This window comes from Suricata suricatta, chromosome 7 (assembly GCF_006229205.1).
Source record: "Suricata suricatta isolate VVHF042 chromosome 7, meerkat_22Aug2017_6uvM2_HiC, whole genome shotgun sequence".
Lineage (NCBI taxonomy): Eukaryota > Metazoa > Chordata > Mammalia > Carnivora > Herpestidae > Suricata > Suricata suricatta.
The window spans coordinates 66,736,379-66,742,354 of record NC_043706.1 but is presented as its reverse complement, the minus strand read 5'-3'; positions in this window follow the sequence as shown (position 1 = coordinate 66,742,354).

Genomic DNA, 5,976 nt, shown 5'->3' with positions numbered 1-5,976 from the left:
TCATGTCTTCTGCCCATTTCTTCACTGGGTTATTTGTTTTGTGGGTGTGAAGTTTGGTGAGTTCCTTGTATATTTTCGATATTAGCCCTTTATCTGATATGTCATTTGCAACTATCTTTTCCCATTCTGTCGGTTGCCTGTTAGTTTTCTTGATTGTTTCCTTTGCCTTGCAGAAGCTTTTTATTTTGATGAAGTCCCAAGAGTTCAGTTTTGCTTGAATTTCCCTTGCCTTTGAGGATGTGTTGAGTAGGACATCTTCCTCCTTTCTTAACTTCTGTCTTGGCTCATTTGAAAAGATAAAATGACTCCAAAGGAAATGTCATATCTGGCAGTTCTCTAAGGGCAGAACCAATAGGTCCTAATATGAGTCTCTTGTAATGTCTTAAGGACAGAATGAGAGGCATGGTTGTTTTCTGAAACGAACCATGGAAGGAGTGAAAGGAATGTCCAATTAGCTAATGCCTGGCTCCTATTTTCTTGATTTTCATATGTGGATCCTTTCGGTGTTTACATTTGTTTTATGAGGCATGGAGTACAACTCTGTAGAATAAGTACAGATTCATGCACTTTTTTTTGGACAAAATTTAGGTGAGGTAAAATTATAAATATATTATTAGTATATATGTATCTGTAAAAACCTATTTTCTACCTACAATTATAGAAAAGCAAGGAAATTGCCTTTCACAATGACATTGGGTGGATATGCATAGTGGTAATTAAAATAAAAAATGTCACTTAGATAAACAAAATACCATGCCTATTAAAATAGGACTGGGTCAGGAAATTACAAAGTAAAAAAAGAAGTATTATATCCTAACACACAGGAAACAGTGTGATGGTATCAGTGATACACTAATGTTAGAATATTGTTTACAACAAAAAACATGATTCTGAGTATGTACTTAACTCTATGAACCTCCGTTTTTTAATCTATACAATAGAATGAATATTTAATGTTAATAATTATGAATATTTAATGAATATTTGCTCTGCCTTTATCAAAGGATTATTGGAAAATAACTAACATCATAAAAATTAGAATGCTTTAGTACATCCAAACTGCTGAAAATGTAGGCATTATTTAATATAGTTAATAAAAATATTTGCAGACAATAATTATCACACAAAAAAATCAAGAAGTTTCAATTTATTAGTTGTTGGGGAGGGTAAATGCTACACAAGGGTAAAGTTATACATACATGTTAAAAGCTTAGTTTTCTGTGTTTATTTAATACAACATTGCTCTAGGTTTTTTTTCTAAAATAATATTTAAAACCCAATTATGGCTCAACAAACAACTGCAGATATGTTTTTATCCAGTTAAAAATGTAATAGCACATTATTAGAACAAATCAAATAGTAATAGAAAGCTGATAATGAGAACAAGCAGTTTGCATCCTACTCCCTTTTGTAGAGGCAAAGTTTTAATTCAGCAATTTCTTCTGATATTTTTCCAAAATATATGTTTCTAAGAATAATATTTTGGATTGATGAACTTTTAGAATCTACCATTCGAATTTCTACAATAAAAAGGAAGATTTGGTTTTTCAAATGTCCCCATCATGCCTCCATTTCTCTCAACTGTATCCCTTCAAACACTGATATTAAATCAGTGATCATTGCTTTCATCAATGTTTCTGCAAATACAGCTTTACCAGAGTCACCATGTGGTCTCATGTGGCAAACCCTCACTTGGGAGGTTTCTGTATTGTACAATAATCACTCTACTTTTCAGAAGCCCAGTTTGCTGTTTCAACGTTTTTAATTTATACCTTTCCCTTTGGAGCTCTCCATTCATTCCCCATAATCTAGATTGTTTGCAGCAGTTCCAAAGCTGTCACATTGAGGTCTCTCTTTACTATCTTCCTGATTTGATCTAATATTTCCTGAATCACATCTTTCTCTTCCTGATTTACTCATGAATTTGCTGAAGAATGTTTTTTGGGACTTCTCAAGAAAGAAAGATGTCATGGGAGGTATGCGTGGAAATTTGGTACATGTGACAATGCCAGGTGTTCTTGTATCTCACATGTGATGAACGTTTGGCGGGTAGAGTTTTTGTTTGAAAAGCATTTTCCCTTAGAATATTAAAGTACTTACTCCAATGTCATTTACTTTCATTATTTTTTAAAATTTTTATTCATTTTTTGAGAGAGAGAGAGAGAGAGAGAGAGCAAGCAGGGGTGGGGCAGAGAGAGAGGAAAACACAGAATTCAAAGCAGGCTCTAGGTTCGTGGTTCTGAGCTGTCAGCACAGCACCCCACTCAGGGATAGAACTCATGAACCATGAGATCATGACCAGAGCCAAAGTCGTACACTTAACAAACTGAGCCACTAAGACGCCTCTCCAATGTCATTTAACATTTAGTGCTCCTTCTGGGAAATATCAGTCTTGCTCCTTTGTTCATGACTTGTTTCTTTTAAATCTCAAGACTTTAGAATTTTCTATTTACTATACTAAAATCTTATAATGTGTGCTCTAGTAGGGATCTGTTTTTATTGTTTTTGCTGGGTACTAGTAGGTTTTTTCAATTAGAAATATATATTCTTTATTTCATAGAAATTCTTTTGATTCCTTTCTTTAATACTCTCTTCCTTTGATTTTTTAAAAATTCTCCATAGAACTCTAATTTGTTGAATATTAAATTTTCTATAAAATATCTCTAATTTTCTTAATTTCTGCTCATAGTTTTCCTTGTTCTTTCTCTTTCGCTCTCCTTCTTCTCTCTTTCTGCACTATTTCCTTGATATTGTCTTTCAATGTTTCTATTGAAATTTTTTCAGCAGTTATATTTTATGTTATAAAGAGTTATTTCTTGGTTTCTGATATTTTTCTTTTCCAGCATATGGTGGGCAGATTTCTAACATGCCCTCCAAAATACTTGGCTTCTCATATACACACCTTAAATAATTAAATCCTCTTGAATGAAGGAGGAAACTATGATTATGATGGTATATTATTTTCTTGACTATAGTACATTTCATAAAAGAAAGTATTTTGTATAAGTAATTAAATTATTGATCAGTAGACTTTGACTTAAAAGGCAAATTGTAGTGGGTAAGCTTGAGGTAATCAGTTCAGTCCTTCAAAGAGAGCCCGTTGGTCAGTGGTAGAAGAAGTCAGAGAGCTGTATTCCTCCTGGTCTAGAGGTAAGTAATATTCATTTTATAAACAGGTTTTGGGGGCCAACTGGCAAGGTGCTCTCTAGGAAATGAGAGTAGTTCTTGGCCTGTGGCTAGTAAAAAAAAATCAGGGATCACTACCCTATAACCACAAGGCAGTGCATTCTGTCACCAACCAGTTAGCTGGGAAGTGGAGTCTGAGCTTCAAATGAGAACTCCGTCCAGGGCTACATCTGACTAGTGCCTTGCAAAGGCCTGAGCAGAGATGTTGTAAGATAATAAATCTGCATTATTTAAAAATGAAGGTTTGTTGTAATTTATTACAGAGCAATAGAAAAGTAATACACATAGGAACTTGTTCTTGTCTGTGGAAGGAATATCTTTCTCACTCTACTTCCCTTCATTACTTCATTTATTCCTTTATTATTGAAGCTCTATCTTGAGTTAAAAGCTCTCCTCAAATAATGGTTATTCTTAGTTTTCCTTGTATTTAAATGTAAGACATTAAGAATGGGATTAGGTACCTGAGTGGAGTGTTGTGACAAACGAGACTCCACTTTGGTAGGTACAGACAGAGATGTGGAGATCTTTTCTCTGCTCTTTTGAATTCCTCTGAAGAGAAATGTTTGAAACTCTGGCTAAGTGCTTAAGGCCTGCCGGGCTGTTAGAATTCAGCCTGGGGGATGGGCAAGGAAGTCTGAATGCTTGACAAACTTAAAGGCTGACTGTCAGTTGAGTCCTATTTTCAGTCCTGAGCCAATTTCTACCATGCCATCTGCACTTTAAATATCCCCGAGAAAATGCTTCAGATTCATCTTGCCTAGAGGGTAAATATTCAGATGCCAGTGTTCTCTCTGTGTGTGTATGGCCACTTTAAGTATTGTCCTGTGACAATCTCCTTTACTTGTGAGGCCTCAAAGCTGCTATTCCTTGTACATTTGGCTGACTGCTGAGATCTCCTCGTGCTTGAGCCATAAATCAATTCTCTTCAAGTCTGTATCCTATTATATACACACGTTAGATTATAGGTTTCACAAAATTGATGAACCGTTGCCATTTTTAAAAATGGAAATTAACAGGACAGCTGGGTGGCTCAGTCAGTTAAACTTCTTACTCGGTTTTGGCTCAGGTCATGATCTCTTGTGCTCTCTCTATCAGAATAATAAAATTAAAAATAAAATGGAAACTAATAGAAAACATACTATTTTTAAGTTTTTTAAATGCTTATTTATTTATTTTGAGAGGAGACGAGAGAGAGAGAGAGAGAGAGAGACAGAGAGAGAGAGAGAGAGAGAGAGAGCACACAAGTGGAGGAGGGGCAGAGAGAGAGGGAGGAAGAAAATCCTAAGTAGGCTCCATGCCATCCGCACAGAGCTCGACATGGGCCTCAAACTCAAGAACCATGAGATCATGACCTGAATTGAAACCAAGAATTGGAAGCTTAATTAACTGAACCACCCAGGTGTCCCCAGGAAAACATACTATTAAATGCAGTTTACTGTGCTGTGGAACCTTACTAAGATAATATTTATGGATATGAAGGTTGACATTGCAAGAGCATTTGAATTATGAGGGAGGAGAGAAAAACAGATTTTTGTATATGATTTAAAATATAGATTTGATACACATGAATTATTTATATACTCATGGTTTTGAGGGTAGCTACAAAAATAATAACTGGAATGAGAGATTCAGTTGTCACAACTCCTCTCCCCTTCAGCTTTTGTCTGGCTAAAGTCACCTGAGGACTTAACCTTGGTCTCCTCCACCAGCAGCAGCCAACGTTTCTTGCCAACTATTTCAGTCGTTCCATTGCTCACCACTCCCTTCTGCCCAACTGGCAGTATTTTTTATGAAACAGAGGTGAGGCTGCTCTATTTATGGGAACTCTCTCATTCCATCAGATAAATATCTCCATATCTGCAGCTCAGATTAATCAGCTCCACGGTAAGGAGTTGCTTAACTGTTAAGGAAATAAGTCACTGTCTCTGCCTTCTGGGTGAGGTAGAGGAGGAACCAAAAAATCAAAATCATAAAAGTGCTCCAATAATTTAGAAAAAAGGTATGGTTCTACATTAAGAAACTAGGGGCGCCTGGGTGGCTCAGTCGTTTAAGCATCCGACTTTGGCTCCAGTCATGATCTCATGGTTCGTGAGTTCAAGTCCCATATCGGGCTCAGTGCTGACAGCTCAGAGCCAGCAGCCTGCTTCATATTCTGGGCCTCCCTCTCTCTCTCTGCTCCTCCCCTGCTCACACTCTGTCTTTCTCTCTCAAAAATAAGTAAATATTAAGAAAAAGAAATCATAAAATAAATTCATAGGAGCTGTGTTAAGAAAATATAAATATCAGAGGTGTGAAAGACTCTTCATGCTCCTAGCCCAACTTCTGATGAAATCTACAGTGATGAAAGCATATGTATATAACATAGAGGTTAGGCTATTACTCTAGCTATATAAGTGAATTGCTAGAGTTATATAAATGAATGATGAGATTTTAAAGTGGAAAGATTACATGGAAAAGGGTGAGATTTGAGCAGAGATTAATAATGTGCAATGAATTACACATATAGTGTATTGTTGCCATATTCCTTATGCGTGAAGATAAAATCTATGTCTTTGTAACAGCAAACAAAGAGGATTTGGGTTTATATTAAAAAATTCTGTAAGATAAAGAAAAAAACTGACAATAAATTGCTTCTAAATTGACATATAATTCATTCTTATTTCCAAAGAGCTTTTAGACTTTAAGGAACTGTTCATCAAGATTACATTTGAATTGTTCACTTATTTCAACCATGTGTCTGGAGTTTTGAAAATATGATACAACATTCACATTATTATTACTTTCTTGGAG